This window comes from Oncorhynchus mykiss, chromosome 16 (assembly GCF_013265735.2).
Source record: "Oncorhynchus mykiss isolate Arlee chromosome 16, USDA_OmykA_1.1, whole genome shotgun sequence".
Lineage (NCBI taxonomy): Eukaryota > Metazoa > Chordata > Actinopteri > Salmoniformes > Salmonidae > Oncorhynchus > Oncorhynchus mykiss.
The window spans coordinates 38,329,191-38,346,073 of NC_048580.1; positions in this window are offsets into that span (position 1 = coordinate 38,329,191).

Genomic DNA, 16,883 nt, shown 5'->3' on the forward strand with positions numbered 1-16,883 from the left:
CAACTTGCCCAAGCCCCCCCGCTTCTCCATTCACGCAAATCTAGACAGCTGATATTCTGAAAGAGCTTCAACATCTGGATCTCTACAAATCAGCTGGGCTAGACAATCTGGACCCTCTCTTTCTGAAATTATTTGCCGAAATTGTTGCAACACCTATTACTAGCCTATTCAACCTCTCTTTCGTATCGTCTGAGAACCCCAAAGATTGGAAAGCTGCCATGGTCATCCCCCTCTTCAAAGGGGGAGACTCTAGACCCAAACTGCTATAGACCTATATCTATCCTACCCTGCCTTTCTAAAAATCTTCGAAAGCCAAGTTAACAAACAGATCACTGACCATTTCGAATCCCACCGTACCTTTTCCACTATGCAATCTGGTTTCCGAGCATGTCATGGGTGCACCTGAGCCACGCTCAAGGTTCTATTTATTGCCTTACCTCCCTACTCTTCCACATTTGCACACACTGTACATAGATTTTTCTATTGTGTTATTGACTGTCCGTTTGTTTATGTGTAACTCTGTGTTGTTGTTTTTGTCGCACTGCTTTGCTTTATCTTGGCCAGGTCGCAGTTGTAAATGAGAACGTCTTCTCAACTGGGCCTACCTGGTTAAATAAAGGTGAAATAAAGAATAATTTTAAAAAATACACAATTATATATCTACACTACCAATCAAAAGTGTAATTATAACACCTCCTCATTCAAGGGTTTTTCTTTATTTTAGCTATTTCCTACATTGTAGAATAATAGTGAAGATATCAAAACTATGAAATAACAGCCACCCATTGGCTTGTTGACAGCTTTGCTCACTCTTGGCATTCTCTCATCCAGCTTCATGAGGTAGTCACTTGGAATGCATTTCAATTAAGGTGTGCCTTATTAAAAGCTCATTTATGGAATTTATTTCCTTCTTGATGCGTTTGAGCCAATCAGTTGTGCTGTGACAAGGTAGGGGGGTATACAGATGATAGTCCTATTTGGTAAAAGACCATGTCCATATTATGGCAAGAACAGCTCAAATAAGCAAAGATAAACGACAGTCCATCATTACTTTAAGACATGAAGGTCAGTCAATCCGGAACATTTCAAGAACTTTGAAAGTTTCTTCAAGTGCAGTCGCAAAAACCATCAAGTACTATGATGAAACTGGCTCTCATGAGGACCACTTTTTAAAAAATTAAGGAGAGCCGCACACTCTTGGAGCTCAGATGCAAAAATATTTATGTCCAACGTTTCGACAGACTTCATCAGGGTATAATGACAAACTATGCGGGATGACTCATTTATATAGTGTCAAAACACACACACAGGTGTCTGTAATCATGGCCTGGTGTGGATAGCAAAAAATAGCATACAAAAAACATAAATGGATAGCATACGATCATAGATACAATTTGGCTACATAAGCCTCCAAACATTTACAATAGCAAAATCACAACAATCACAAGAATGGCTTCAGATCAAAGTCTACGTTGAGACCGAAGGGAGCCAGGGTCTTTAAATTAAAGATCCAGGCAGCCTCTCGTTTTAACAATAAATTGCCGAGGTCACCCCCTCTCCTAAAGAGGGTGACATGTTCGATGCCAATATAACGTAGCGAGTGGTTTTCTTCCAAAAAGTGAGTCGCAACTGTGTAAGTCGAGTTTTTACATCTAATGGTGCTACGATGCGCCGAGACGCGTGCTTTTAATTCACGCTTTGTTTTACCCACATACATTTTACCACAAGATAAATAACGTCCTTAGTGGAGCACGTGATAACACCTTTGATTGGGATCTGTATCCCTGTTTGGGGATGTTTGAAGGATCTACATGTATAAGTGCCATTGCATTGATCACAGCCATTACATTTGTAGTTTCCATCCAGTAGGGGCGAAAATACACGTTGTGCAGGGATATCTTGGGGTGGTAAATCAGAGTTTATCAATTGATCTCTGAGGTTTCTGCCCCACGAGAATACGACCAAGGCAAGGTCCGAAAACACATTATGATTCTATCATCGGATCTTAGAATGTGCCAATGTTGATGAACAATAAGGACTCATGAGGACCGCCACATGCATTTCAAGACCCAGAGATACCTCTGCTGCAGAGGAAAAGTTCATTAGAGTTACCAGCCAAATTGCAGCCCAAATAAATACTTCAGAGGGTTCAAGTAACAGACACATCTCAACATCAACTGTTCAGAGGAGACTGTGTGAATCAGGCCTTCATGGTCGAATTGCTGCAAAAAAACTGCTAAAGGACAGCAATAAGAAAAAGGGACTTGTTTGGGCCAAGAAACATGAGCAATGGACATTAGACCGGTGGAAATCTGTCCTTTCGTCTGTTGAGTCCAAATTGGACATTTTTGGTTCAATTTGTGACGCGGTGTGGGTGAACAGATGATCTCCGCATGTGTATTTCCCACCACAAAGCATGGAGGAGGAGGTGTTATGGTGTGGGGGTGCTTTGCTGGTGACACCACAGCATTCTGCAGAGATACACCATCCCATCTGGTTTGGGCTTAGTGGGAAATCATTTGTTTTTCAACAGGACAATGACCCAACACACCTCCAGGCTGTGTAACTGCTATTTTACCAATGAGGAGAGTGATGGTATTTGGTATTTTATTACGATCACCATTAGCTGTTACAAAAGCAGCAGCTACTCTTTCTGGGGTCCACACAAAACATGAAACATAATACAGAATTAGATAATATCCTGCCTGTTTGGCCCTGTCCGGGGGTATCGTCGGACAGGGCCACAGTGTCTCCCGACCCCTCCTGTCTCAGCCTCCAGTATTTATGCTGCAATGGTTTGTGTGTCGGGGGCTAGGGTCAGTCTGTTATAACTGTAGTATTTCTCCTATCTTATTTGGATCCGGTGTCCTGTGTGAATTGAAGTATTCTCCCTCTATTTCTCTATCTCTTTTTCTCTCTTTCTCCTTCTCTCTCTCTCTAATTCTCGGAGGACGTAAGCCCTAAGACCGTGCCTTAGGACTATCTAGAGACGAAAGAAACGCACACCTATTTAGGTGAGGTGCTGGCTAGCGGAGTGGAAAACGTAAAAAATAAAGGAGAGCCACACACTAGGAGCTCAGGTGCAAACATATTTATGCCCAACGTTTCGACGTTTCGAGCTGTCTTCATCAGGGTATAATGACAAACACTGCGGGATGACTAATTTATATAGTGTCAAAAGACACACACAGGTGTCTGTAATCAATATCATTGGTTGATTCTCATATATTAAAATAGCATACAAAAAACAAATGTATAGTGTACGATCATAGATACAATTTGGCTACGCAAGCCTACAAACATTTACAATAGCAAAATCAAAACAATCACAAGAAGGGCTTCAGATCAAAGTCTACGTTGAGACCAAGGGTCTTTCAATTAAAGATCCAGGCAGCCTCTCGTTTTAACAATAAATTGTCTAGGTCACCCCATCTCCTAAAGAGGGTGACATGTTCAATGCCAATATAACGTAAAGACGAAATAAAGTGGTTTTCTTCCAAAAAGTGGGACGCAACTGGGTAATGCCTCTGGACTACCTGGCCTGATGACTCCTCGCTGTCCCCAGTCCAGCTGGTCATGCTGCTGGCTCCAGTTTCAACTGTTCTGCCTGCGGCTATGGAACCCTGACCTGTTCACCAGACGTGCTACTTTTTCACGGACCTGCTGTTTTGGACTCTCTCGCTACCGCACCTGCTCTTGGCTATGAGAAGCCAACTGACATTTAGTCCTGAGGTGCTGACCTGTTGCACCCTCTACAACCACTGTGATTATTATTATCTGACCCTGCTTGTCATCTATGAACATTTGAAAATCTTGGCCAAGTACTGTTATAATCTCCACCCAGCACAGCCAGAAGAGGACTGGCCACCCCTTAGAGCCTGATTCCTCTCTAGGTTTCTTCCTAGATTCTGGCCTTTCTAGGGAGTTTTTCCTAGCCACCGTGCTTCTACATCGGCATTGCTTGCTGTTTGGGGTTTGGGTTTCTGTACAGCACTTTGTGACATGATGATGAAATAAATCATTCTCATACTATTACTATAGTATTCTCATAGTATTCTCATACTATACTAGTATTCTTATACTATACTATTATTCTGATATTTCACATTCTTAAAATAAAATGGGGATCCTAACTGACCTAAGACAGGGAATTTGTATTAGGATTAAATGTCAGGAATTGTGAAAAACTGAGTTTAAATGTATTTGGCTAAGGTGTATGTAAACTTCCGACTTCAACTATATATGTAAAACCAAATATTGGTGGGCCTTGCCTGTTTTGCATGTTATTTTGATATTAATACGTGTCACGTGTCAGTTTGCAAACCATTTTTAAATATATATATCATTAAGTTAATAAAGCCGCATACACACGTGGTCTCTTTTTTGTTTTCTTCAGTAAGGCAGCTCCAAAATGCAGGTGTTTCAGCCTAGCTCAGTGCTATCTGTGGTGGTGGGGAGAGCCAGCAAAAAATAGGAGCATTGCGCCGTGATTGGCTCAGTGTCATGTCACTCATGGGGACACTACGCCATCGCAAAGTTTATGTCCTTCATATGGGTAGACATTCAACATTTCAGCCCTTTGGGTCCTGCCATAGAGTAATATTACAAGTGCCCTTCCAAGAAGCCCCAAGGTCATTGGCCACAGATAAAATGATGTCAAATCACATTATATGTACAGTAGCTCTGATTCGACTGATCATGTCAACATCTGACATTCAAAGTCTTAGCTAGCAGTCATCCTCATGAATCAAGTCGACAATCTACTGGCAAATCCTTTTTAATCCTTGTCATATGAAGATAAATAATGAAGCGAAATTATCGATAAAACGTATCGGTGCTCATCGGCCATTGGACATAAAGACTACACAACAAGTTGGAAATTGCAAATTCAATGAGTCTTTTGGAAGGAATCAGTGGCTAACTGCAAGCAGTGCAAAGCAACCAGTAGCCTGCTATTCAATGGAGTGGCTGTGTCACGGTTTTCTGTATGTGAAGGAGAGTCGGACCAAAATGCGGCGTGTAGATTACGATCCATGTTTATTGACTATAGCAACACGAATCTAAATACAAACAGTGCAAAATAATAAACGTAATGAAAACCGAAACAGCCTAAACTGGTGTAAACTAACACTAAGGACAGGAACAATCACCCACAAACACACAGTGAAACCCAGGCTACCTAAATATGGTTCCCAATCAGAGACAATGACGAACACCTGCCTCTGACTGAGAACCATATCAGGCTGAACATAGAAATAGACAAACAAGACATGAAACATAGAATACCCACTCAGATCACACCCTGACCAATCAAAACATAGAAAATACAAAGTAAACTATGGTCAGGGCGTGACAGTACCCCCCCCCCAAGGTGCGGACTCCGGCCGCAAAACCTGAACCTATAGGGGAGGGTCTGGGTGGGCATCTGTCCGCGGTGGCGGCTCTGGCACTGGACGTGGACCCCACTCCATGACAGTTTTAATCCCCCTCCTAAACGTCCCTAAATAGGTTACCCACCACAATGATAACATGGGACAGAGGGACAGCTCGGGACAGAGGTAACTCGGGACAGATGGGTAGCTCAGCACTGAGAGGAAGCTCAGCACTGAGAAGAAGCTCAGCACTGAGAAGAAGCCCAGGCAGGTAGTAGAAACTACCAGAACCTGGCTGGCTGGCGGTTTCAGCAGATCCTGGTCGACTAGCAGATCTGGAAGAATCTGGTCGACTGGCGGATCTGGGAGAATCTGGTCGACTGGCGGATCTGGGAGAATCTGGTCGACTGGCGGATCTGGGAGAATCTGGTCAACTGGCGGATCTGGGAGAATCTGGTCGACTGGCGGATCTGGGAGAATCTGGTCGACTGGCGGATCTGGGAGAATCTGGTCGACTGGCGGATCTGGGAGAATCTGGTCGACTGGCGGATCTGGGAGAATCTGGTCGACTGGCGGATCTGGGAGAATCTGGTCGACTGGCGGATCTGGGAGAATCTGGTCGACTGGCGGATCTGGGAGAATCTGGTCGACTGGCGGATCTGGGAGAATCTGGTCGACTGGCGGATCTGGGAGAATCTGGTCGACTGGCGGATCTGGGAGAATCTGGTCGACTGGCGGATCTGGGAGAATCTGGTCGACTGGCGGATCTGGGAGAATCTGGTCGACTGGCGGATCTGGGAGAATCTGGTCGACTGGCGGATCTGAGAGAGTCTGGACGACTGGCAGATCTGGAAGAGTCTGGACGACTGGCAGATCTGGAAGAGTCTGGTCGACTGGCAGATCTGGAAGAGTCTGGTCGACTGGCAGATCTGGAAAAGTCTGGTCGACTGGCAGATCTGGAAGAGTCTGGTCGACTGGCAGATCTGGAAGAGTCTGGTCGACTGGCAGATCTGGAAGAGTCTGAACGACTGGCAGATCTGGAAGAGTCTGGACGACGGGCAGATCTGGAAGAGTCTGGTCGACGGGCAGATCTGGAAGAGTCTGGTCGACTGGCAGATCTGGAAGAGTCTGGACGATTGGCAGATCTGGAAGAGTCTGGACGACTGGCAGATCTGGAAGAGTCTGGACGACTGGCAGATCTGGAAGAGTCTGGACGACTGGCAGATCTGGAAGAGTCTGGACGACGGGCAGATCTGGAAGAGTCTGGTCGACTGGCAGATCTGGAAGAGTCTGATCGACCGGCAGCTCTGGAAGAGTCTGGTTGACCGGCAGATCTGGGTGCTCCATGCTGACTGGCTGCTCAATGCTGACTGGCAGCTCTGGCTGCTCCATGCTGACTGGCTGCTCCATGCTGACTGGCGGCTCTGGCTGCTCCATACTGACTGGCAGCTCCATGCCGACTGGCAGCTCCAGCTGCTCCATGCTGACTGGCTGCTCAATGCTGACTGGCGGCCCTGGCTGCTCCATGCTAACTGGCAGCTCTGGCGGCTCCTTGCAGACTGGCAGCTTTTGCGGCATCCTGCAGACAGGCAGCTCTGGCGGCTCCTTGGAGACTGGCAGCTCCATGCAGACTGACAGCTCCTTGCAGGCTGGCAGCTCCTTGCAGACTGGCAGCTCCTTGCAGACTGGCAGCTCCTTGCAGACTGGCAGCTCCTTGCAGACTGGCAGCTCCTTGCAGACTGGCAGCTCCTTGCAGACTGGCAGCTCTGGCTGCTTCATGTAGACTAACAGCTCTGGCTGCTCCTTGCAAACTGACAGCTCGGGCTGCTTCATGCAGACGGACAGCTCAGGCTGCTCCATGCAGACTGACAGCTCAGGCTGCTCCATGCAGACTGGCAGCTCCTTGCAGACTGGCAGCTCCTTGCAGACTGTCAGCTCCTTGCAGACTGGCAGCTCATTGCAGACTGGCAGCTCGGGCTGCTTCATGCAGACTGGCAGTTCTGGCTGCGCTGAACAGGCGGGAGACTCCGACAGCGCAGGAGAGGAGAGAGGCTCCGGCTGCGCTGAACAGGCGGGAGATTCCGGCAGCGCAGGAGAGCAGAAAGGCTCTGGCTGCGCTGAACAGGCGGGAGACTCCGGCAGCGCAGGAGAGTAGAAAGGCTCTGGCTGCGCTGAACAGTCGGGAGACTCCGATAGCGCAGTAGAGAAGAGAGGCTCTGGCTGCGCTGAACAGGCGGGAGACTCCGGCAGCGCAGGAGAGGAGAGAGGCTCTAGCTGCGCTGAACAGGCGGAAGACTCCGATAGCGCATGAGATGAGAGAGGCTCTGGCTGCGCTGAACAGGCGAGGCGCACTGTAGGCCTGATGCATAGTGCTGGCACAGGACGTGCAAGGCTAGGGATGGGCACAGGAGGCCTGATGCGTGAGACTGGAACCAACTTCACCAGCCGACTAAAACGGACCTCAGGACGAGTATGGAGCGCTAACCCAGGTGCCATCAAATCCCTGACACGTTCCGTCAGGCGAATTCTATGCAAAATGCACCAACACAGCAACTCCCTCATTTCTCTCTCCTCCAATTTCCCCATTAACTCCTTCACAGTCTCTGTTTCACTCACCTCCAACACCGGCTCTGGTTCTGCTCTCCTCCTTGGCTCCTCACGATAAACAGGGAGAGTTGGCTCAGGTCTGGCTCCTGACTCTGCCACACTCTCCCTGAGCCCCCCCCCAAGAAATTTTTGGGGCTGACTATGGGGCCTCCGTCCGCGCCGCCTTGCTTGCTTCGCAAACTCCATTCTCCTATATCCTTCCGCGCACTGCTCCATCGAATCCCAGGCGGGCTCCGGCACTCTCCCTGGGTCGGCCGCCCACCTGTCGATCTCCTCCCAAGTCGTATACTCCATACTGCACTCCTCTTTGGGCTGCTCCTGTTGTTTCTTCTCCCGCTGCACCTTTGGGCGGCTACACTCCCCTGGTTTAGCCCAGGGTCCTCTCCCGTCGAGGATTTCCTCCCATGTCCAGAAATCCTTATTGCGCATCTCCTCGCGCTGCTCCTGCCTGTTGACACGCTGCTTGGTCCTTTTGTGGTGGGTGATTCTGTCACGGTTTTCTGTATGTGAAGGAGAGTCGGACCAAAATGCGGCGTGTAGATTACGATCCATGTTTATTGACTATAGCAACACGAATCTAAATACAAACAGTGCAAAATAATAAACGTAATGAAAACCGAAACAGCCTAAACTGGTGTAAACTAACACTAAGGACAGGAACAATCACCCACAAACACACAGTGAAACCCAGGCTACCTAAATATGGTTCCCAATCAGAGACAATGACGAACACCTGCCTCTGACTGAGAACCATATCAGGCTGAACATAGAAATAGACAAACAAGACATGAAACATAGAATACCCACTCAGATCACACCCTGACCAATCAAAACATAGAAAATACAAAGTAAACTATGGTCAGGGCGTGACAGGCTGTGTGGTTTTTTAGCATTCCCACCATAAATCCAGAGAATACCAGACTTTGATGACAAAGTTTGATGACAAAACCGCCGCACCAGCTTTATGATTAAGTGAGCACATCACAAGCCAAGATGAGTCCAAAAATGTGTTGTATGCTGCTGCATAAATGATGTAATATGTAAGGGAGATATGTATACCATAGCTAAGAAAGTAATACTAAGTGTATGTTGTGTAGTAAGCTGTTAATAGCCCATGTGCCTCACCGTAATAATTTGGTCTATTTTCACCTCTTAATTTCACCTAACGTTACTGTTCTGACTCGGTGGTACTGTACATGTAGCCTATAACCTGTTTTTGAGAAATGTCATAATCTAATATTGTAAGAGGTTTCATTGTTTGCTTATGTGCCCCCTTTATTTATCCTACGGTTGTGACTTGGTGTACAGGGACATTTCTGTAAGAGCAGCCCATGTTCTGCATTCTGTCGCTGTACATTTCAAAGGTGCTGAACATTTCAAAGGTGCTGAACACACAATTATATTGACTACGTTCGTCGTCGCTCGCTCAGTAATGTCTTAATCGAAATGACGGAATGCCTCTTATCCGCTCATTGTTCCTTTATGCCACAGTTTGTACATCTCAATTGTCAATAGAAACCACATTTGTTGAAGCAAGTCAGCCATATGAGCTATGTTTTTTTTAAAGGCAGTAAACGAGGCTGAAGGCCAGACAAGGTTCCGCTGATAGCCAGGTGTAGCGGTGGTAAGGATGAACTTCATTGTGCTGGAAAGAAAGCTCTGCTGTTGGGACAGCTTTATGGAGGCCCTAACAGTTTGTGGGCATCGCTTGTCGCCATTACAGTGCAATTAATGCATTGTTTAGTGTTGTGTTGTGTAGTGTCTTTGCTGGCATGCATCAAAAATGTTTGGTTGTTGAGTTTGCCCCACCAAGATTTACATGCTAAAATCGCCACTGCTCTCATGGATCTTTGCTACAGTAGTGCCAAGTACCTTCTCGTTATTCCCAGAATATTGTTTCTCTAAACTGGTCTATTTTGCATCTGAGACAACACAGAATCAGATTCTAGAGTGGAAGTAAGTAGCACCAGACTCTGTGTAAGGGGAGTGGCATTGATGGTTGCTGTCTTGATTTGGCGCAGTGATGATGTGATGGGAGGGGGAGTTGGGGGGTCCTGTTCATTCTACTGAAGGTCACAATGAGCTAACCTCTATTCTATCACTTCAACTATGGTGAGGTTCCGCATGCCGAATCAGAGGGGGAGATCAAATGAACCCCGTCTTGCAATGGATCGGTCCGGCCAAGTGTGACGAGGAGCGTGTAACATTGCACAATCGCCATGTCACCACAGCGCACTGTCACGGTACAATTTACCGTGCAGTGGAATCTCCGTTTCAGACTGCAGTGTCAGCTGTCTGTGAAAGAGGCTCTGTGAGTGAGTGAGTGAGTGAGTGAGTGAGTGAGTGAGTGAGTGAGTGAGTGAGTGAGTGAGTGAGTGTGTGTGTGTGTGTTCATAGCTGTGTGCATGGGATGACATGCGTTTGCGACTGCTTGTGTGGTGGAAAGGGTGTATGTGTTTGTGCACACATTCTAACATTTAAAAAAGTGCTTATGCAACATTATTTGTTAACTGTGCTTTTCATCAGTAATTGTGCTAGTAGCTATAAAGCACTTCTGTAAACCTTAGGTTGATTAGTATTTGATCACCAGAGGGGTGGAGACTGCTGTGAATAATGTAAAACAAATGGAAGTTAGAGGAAGCAAGTTAGAGGAAGCTGTTATCAGGTTGAAAAACGTCATACAAATGTAATCATACAACATATGTTTCCTATAGGCATACCTGATTGTTTTATCTAGTCTAGCCTAAACCTTCCAAAGTATGCCCAATAAATGTATTTTATTACACCCTAAAGAATAGGTGCATGCATGCTAAAATGTGAACGTTTTTCCATATGATAGCAGTACAATGCATCCTAGCTAGGCACAGAACGTTATCCTGCTCAGCTGGACAGCTTAATAATAACAGCCAAACTGTTCTGGAACTGCTCTGCTCTCAGGGCCCAGGAGAATACCAGCCATGCTACGGCATTTCTAACAGACCTCAACAATAAGTTGATGACCTATGATAGCATGGCCAGAAACATTATAGAAAGACTGAATGAATGGACATTATAGAACAATATAGCATTTATCCATTCACAATGGGATAATCCACATGGTTTCCATAATTCCTTAAAACGAAACAATAGTAACCATTGTTTAGGTTTTAATATTCCCCCGATTTATAATCTGCAGGAATGCCCTTGATGGTGAATACTGTATAATCTCTCAAAATGCATGTCATGTCCACATTCATCAACTGTCCACTATTTAATAATGTTGTGTTTTTGTCGATGGAATTCCCACATAACATTCCTTATAGACCCAGTATACTCATTACTGGTTCTCTGCTCTATGCCACCCTGCTCCATGCTGCAGATGAAGACAATGGGTCCTGCACCCAGTCAATATTTATCCAGAGAAACCAGAGTGGAAGAAGGTTTTCAGGCCTCACATGCACCGCCTGTACCTTTCGGAACATGAATGATTGAAATGCAGCTCCTGGTGGGAAAACAACATGAGACAATCATTCTTGTTGTTGATGAACTTGAGCATACATGAGTTGGTATTTCATTGAGAAATGTTGACAATTTTTTAGTTGCAGGTATTTGCGTGCAGCCCAGTGGGTGTTTGGTATAACATGTGTTGGCTGCCCTGTCAGCCTAGCCAATATCAACCATTACTGAAGTCCTTCCAACAGATTTTGTTTGAGTTGTTTTGACACAAAATGAGTTTTGATCGAACTCTTTGTCATTAAAAGACTATGAAGTTGAAGACTTCTATGCAAAGGGGCCCAGGGCCCAGCAGTCATGCGGATTGTATCCAGGCGGAAATGCAGTCAATCTCCGCAGAAGAACAGGGTCTGAGAGTGTTTTGGAGTTGTGGGGTTGTGTGACCACATTTTAATTTTTGTACCTTTATTAAACAGGAGAACCAGTCTGGCCGCCAACTTAGTCATTTTCAGTCATTCATTCATAGATGGTGTTAAGTGAAACAAGCCCAAGATTATTAACCTCTCAGTCGATTAACTTGGCGTAGTCACTGTTGCATTGTTTAATGCATAACATGCATGGGTTATAGGCCAATGATGAAGAGGGATGTGGGGAATAGGGGGGAAGCCTTTCATAATACAGTTTCAATAGGGAGTCTCATTTAAGGAGTACTCTTGTTTTAGAAGCCCTCCTTGACATGTGTATGCTTTGTGTCAGAGTTCAGTGACCAGTCGGAGGAAGACGACACAACAGCACCCTCCTCGGGGGATAGGTACTCAGTGTAAAGCCAATTAGTACACACCTGGGTCCACTAATTGCTTTGTGTCTTCCTCTGTATAGGGGTGCCAGGAAAGCAGCTGGGGGAGAATGGGGGAGAATAGAGACGAGGACCTGGGAGGACGTCGGATTTTCCTATCTCAGAGAAAGCTTCGTTTACTGGGGCACCTTGACTCTCTGTTAACCAAGGCAGGCTTTAGGTAGAGAGAAACATTCCTCCTGTAACTATTATGTCTAGACGATAGTCTAAAGACAGGAGTAGCCGTTTGTTGTTTTGCTTTCCCTTTTTGGCCACAGCCTTTTGGTCAAAGGCTTAGTTTATGTTTATTTGTATTGTTACGCTGGTGTTTCAGCGTTGGACGTTACCCTGTACTGGAGTTATTTTGTGGGGTGAAAGAAAACCCGTTTAGTAAACATTCACAAGAAAAGGAATCACAACCACTGCCTCTGATCTGTTATTTTTTTTACCTCCCGCCTGTGTTAAAACTTCTTATGGCTGGGGGCAGTATTGAGTAGCTTGGATGAATAAGGTGCCCAGAGTAAATTGCCTGCTACTCAGTCCCAGAAGCTAAGATATGCATATTATTAGTAGATTTGGATAGAAAACACTCTGAAGTTTCTGAAACTGTTTGAATGTTGTCTGTGAGTATAACAGAACTCATATGGCAGGCAAAAACCAGAGAGAAAATGAGGTTTGTAGGTTTTCCTATCCAATATACAGTGTCTATGGGGTCTTATTGCACTTCATAAGGCTTCCACTAGATGTGAACAGTCTTTAGGACCTTGTTTGATGCTTCTACTGTGAAGGAAGGGGGAATGGGAGCTGTTTGAGTCAGGGCTCTGGCAGAGTGCCACGAGCTTACTCAGGCACGCCCCCGTGAGAGTTAGCTGGGTTCCATCGCATTTCTACAGACAAAGGAAATCTCCGGTTGAAACATTAGTGAAGATTTATGTTAAAAACATCCTAAAGATTGATTCTATACATCGCTTGACATGTTTCTACAAACTGTAACGGAACTGTTTGACTTTTCGTCTGGCCTGAACATCATCCATTTGGATTTTGGAACTAAACGCGCGAACAAAAAGGAGGTATTTGGACACAAATTATGGAAGTTATCGAACAAAACAAACATTTATTGTGAAACTGGGATTCCTGGGAGTGCATTCTGATGAAGATCATCAAAGGTAAGTGAATAATGCTATTTCTGACTTCTGTTGACTCCACAACATGGCGGATATCTGTATGGTTTGTTTGGGCTCTGAGCGCTGTATAGCATGGTGTGCTTTTTCCGTAAAGTTTTTAAAAAATCTGACACAGCGGTTGCATTAAGGAGAAGGTTTATCTAAAGTTCCATGTATAATACTTACATCTTTTATCAATGTTTATTATGAGTATTTCTGTAAATTGATGTGGGTCTCTGCAAAATCACCGGATGTTTTGGAGGCAAAACATTACTGAACATAACGCGCCAATGTAAACTAAGATTTTTGGATATAAATATTAACTTTATCGAACAAAACATACATGTATTGTGTAACATGAAGTCCTATGAGTGTCATCTGATGATCATCAAAGGTTAGTGATTAATTGTACAGTGGGGAGAACAATATTTGATACACTGCCGATTTTGCAGGTTTTCCTACTTACAAAGCATGTAGAGGTCTGTATTTTTTATCATAGGTACACTTCAACTGTGAGAGACCGCCTCTTAGATTCCGCCTCTCACAGTTGAAGTGTACCTATGATAAAAATTACAGACCTCTACATGCTTTGTAAGTAGGAAAACCTGCAAAATCGGCAGTGTATCAAATACTTGTTCTCCCCACTGTATCTCTATTTCTGCTTTTTATGACTCCTATTTTTGGCTGGAAAAATGGCTGTGTTTTTCTGTGACTAGATACGGACCTAACATAATCGTTTGGTGTGCTTTCATCGTAAAGCCTTTTTGAAATCGGACACTGTGGCTGGATTTACAACAAGTGCATCTTTAAAATGGTGTAAAATACTTGTATGTTTGAGGAATTTTAATTATGAGATTTTTGTTGTTTGAATTTGGCGCCCTGCACTTTCACTGGCTGTTGTCAAGTCGATCCCGTTAACGGGATCTCAGCCATAAGAATGAAGGTGTTTCCGATGAGCTGATCCGTTCAAATTTGCTCCAAAACAACTGTTTCATGTTCCTTTAGGTGTGCATTGCCAGAGAATTAGAAATCCACTGGATTACTTTTGAAGTAATCCAAAGTAAAAGTTTGATAAATGAAATGATCCACTATTTTCAATAAAAAGCATTTGGAATCTCCATAAACATCATATATTGCCTATCAGAAGGTAGTAAAAACGCTTTCTTCTCCATGATCTACCTTCTTTTACAAGTTCATAAACACATGCAGAGCTTACCTTTTCTTGAGGAAAAATATGATCTAAATATTGGCCCCCTTTATCCTGGCGTAATAGCCTGCATCGCCTGAGGGAAGCTCTGATCATTTAATCTAGGTTTGAATATCCAACACAAAGACACTGAGCCAGGCGGACCGCAGCCAGTGTGCCAGCACACCTGTAGAGAATTACCCACTGTTTTGTAACATTACACAAAGACATTACACATCATTTTAACAAGCAAAGGAGAGGAGAAATATACATGCCTTACCTTAAACCTGAACTCTATGGATAACCATTTCATACACATTAGCACTAATTGGGTTTCCATTTACACTTTTAAAGTGTTTCTTGATTCAGCCAAGTAAGTGTTACTTGCGAGTTTTTAGTGTTGCGTTTCTGTTATTTATCTTCCCGTCATGTCAATAATTTTTTCGCTTGAAATGGCACGAGGAAGTTATTTTTCAAGGTGGTTTAATGACCTCAAACCTTTTCATGCAGAAAAATTGAAGGGAAAGTAATTTACACACAGCCAGACCTGTTGGCTGAGTACAGTAGTAATGATGTATTTAAAGACTGAGATGTCAGGTAACAGCCATCTGTTCGCTGAAGCCTATGGACATTAGATGAGATTGGAAAAAATGACTGGTCTGGATACATTTACTACATAGTTGCTGTATTTGACCAACATATGGGTGAAGGAATGATCTCATAACCCAATTAACACAAGCTCATCAGATATCTAATCAGACTTGGCAGATGAGATTGGCTGTTAGCTGCCAGCACCCAGACTGGTGGAACTGGAGCATGGGATCATGGGATGGACAGGGAAACACAAGCATGGCTGGGGCTAAGAGTGTGGGACAATGACTGACTGTCTCAATCATCGTCCGGGACAGGAGTGTACTTTCTGTGAATGCTATTGTTTTTAGAGCTTTAGTGGGGGTTTTAAATTCAGGTTTAGTTTTTTTTCACAGAAAAGGCAGATGAAGCTACTGTTGTTGCCTCTCGTTTGTGGGTCTATGCTTGGCCACCTAGCCCCCACCCAGTCACGGTCCATGGCATAATCACTCCTCACATTTCAAATGTCTCCCTCCCTTCACCAGAACCATATTCCGGGTTAGGATAAACACTCTAAATCAATCCCTGGCTCCCCTTCCCCCCCTCAGGAGAAGTCCTAAAAACTCAGAGAGGCAAAGTCATGTTTTGTATCAATCTTTGGAATATGCATAGGCATTGATGATGATGACAGTGTGGATTCACAAAAAATACTGAATGTACTCTCATTCAAATGTGCTGCTCTTTAGGAAGTGCGTGTCAAATATTTGGAATTGTGTAATATCTACGTAGCTACTGTCCCAACATGTTAATGAAAATAAGTCGTCAGGATAATGAAGACCGCAATGCTCCATTTCTCCAACAAGAGAATTGTAATTCTGGAAAACATGTACCCATCCTCCACACGGGAAGGATCGGAGGGTTACGGGCATCTTTCCAAATGGGCCCCATAAACAGCTTCTTTTTACGGTCATGACTCTGCACCTTTATCCTGCCCCCCATGTATCCCGCTGTGAATGAGTGCACACACACACACCACCACATCCAGTGGGGCCCCACTGCTGACTGACTGACTGACTGACTGACTGACTGACTGATAGAGGCCCATTCACAAGTGTCATGTCAGAATGTCAGTCAGAGCATGGCTATTCCCTGTCCTCAAAATACATTCTGTATTGTTTTGAGCTAGCACCTCAAAAGATTAGCATTCCAAAGACCACTCTTTCAATGAATGTCACATACAGTGCCTTCAGGAAGTATTCATTGATATTCCACATGTTGTTGTGTTACAGCCTGAATTCAAAATGGATTTAAATCAATTTAAAAAAGCTCACCCATTTACACATTTTGTGCAATTGTACGCATTTTGCCATGGGGCAGAGTGAGAATTGTGCAGTTTTATAGTTAATGTAATGCTATTATACACATTTTGTCATGAGGCTGAGAGAAAATGTTGCAGTTTTACAGCAAATTTCCTGTAATTCAATTTTTTTGGCAGGGCTTATGATGTATTTATGTGCTAGAAAAAAACATGTTTTTTGGGGGGGGGCCCCAGAGCCCGTGGGGGCTGTGGGGGATGTGGTATGCCAGTCATGGCGGTATGTACTTAGTAGTACAGAGTACAATTTAACAGGTTCAAACATGACACATCTTCAAAACAAGACAGAGAGCCAGCATTTTTTTTTTTACAATTAGACAGCTCAAGATATTAGGAAGACACT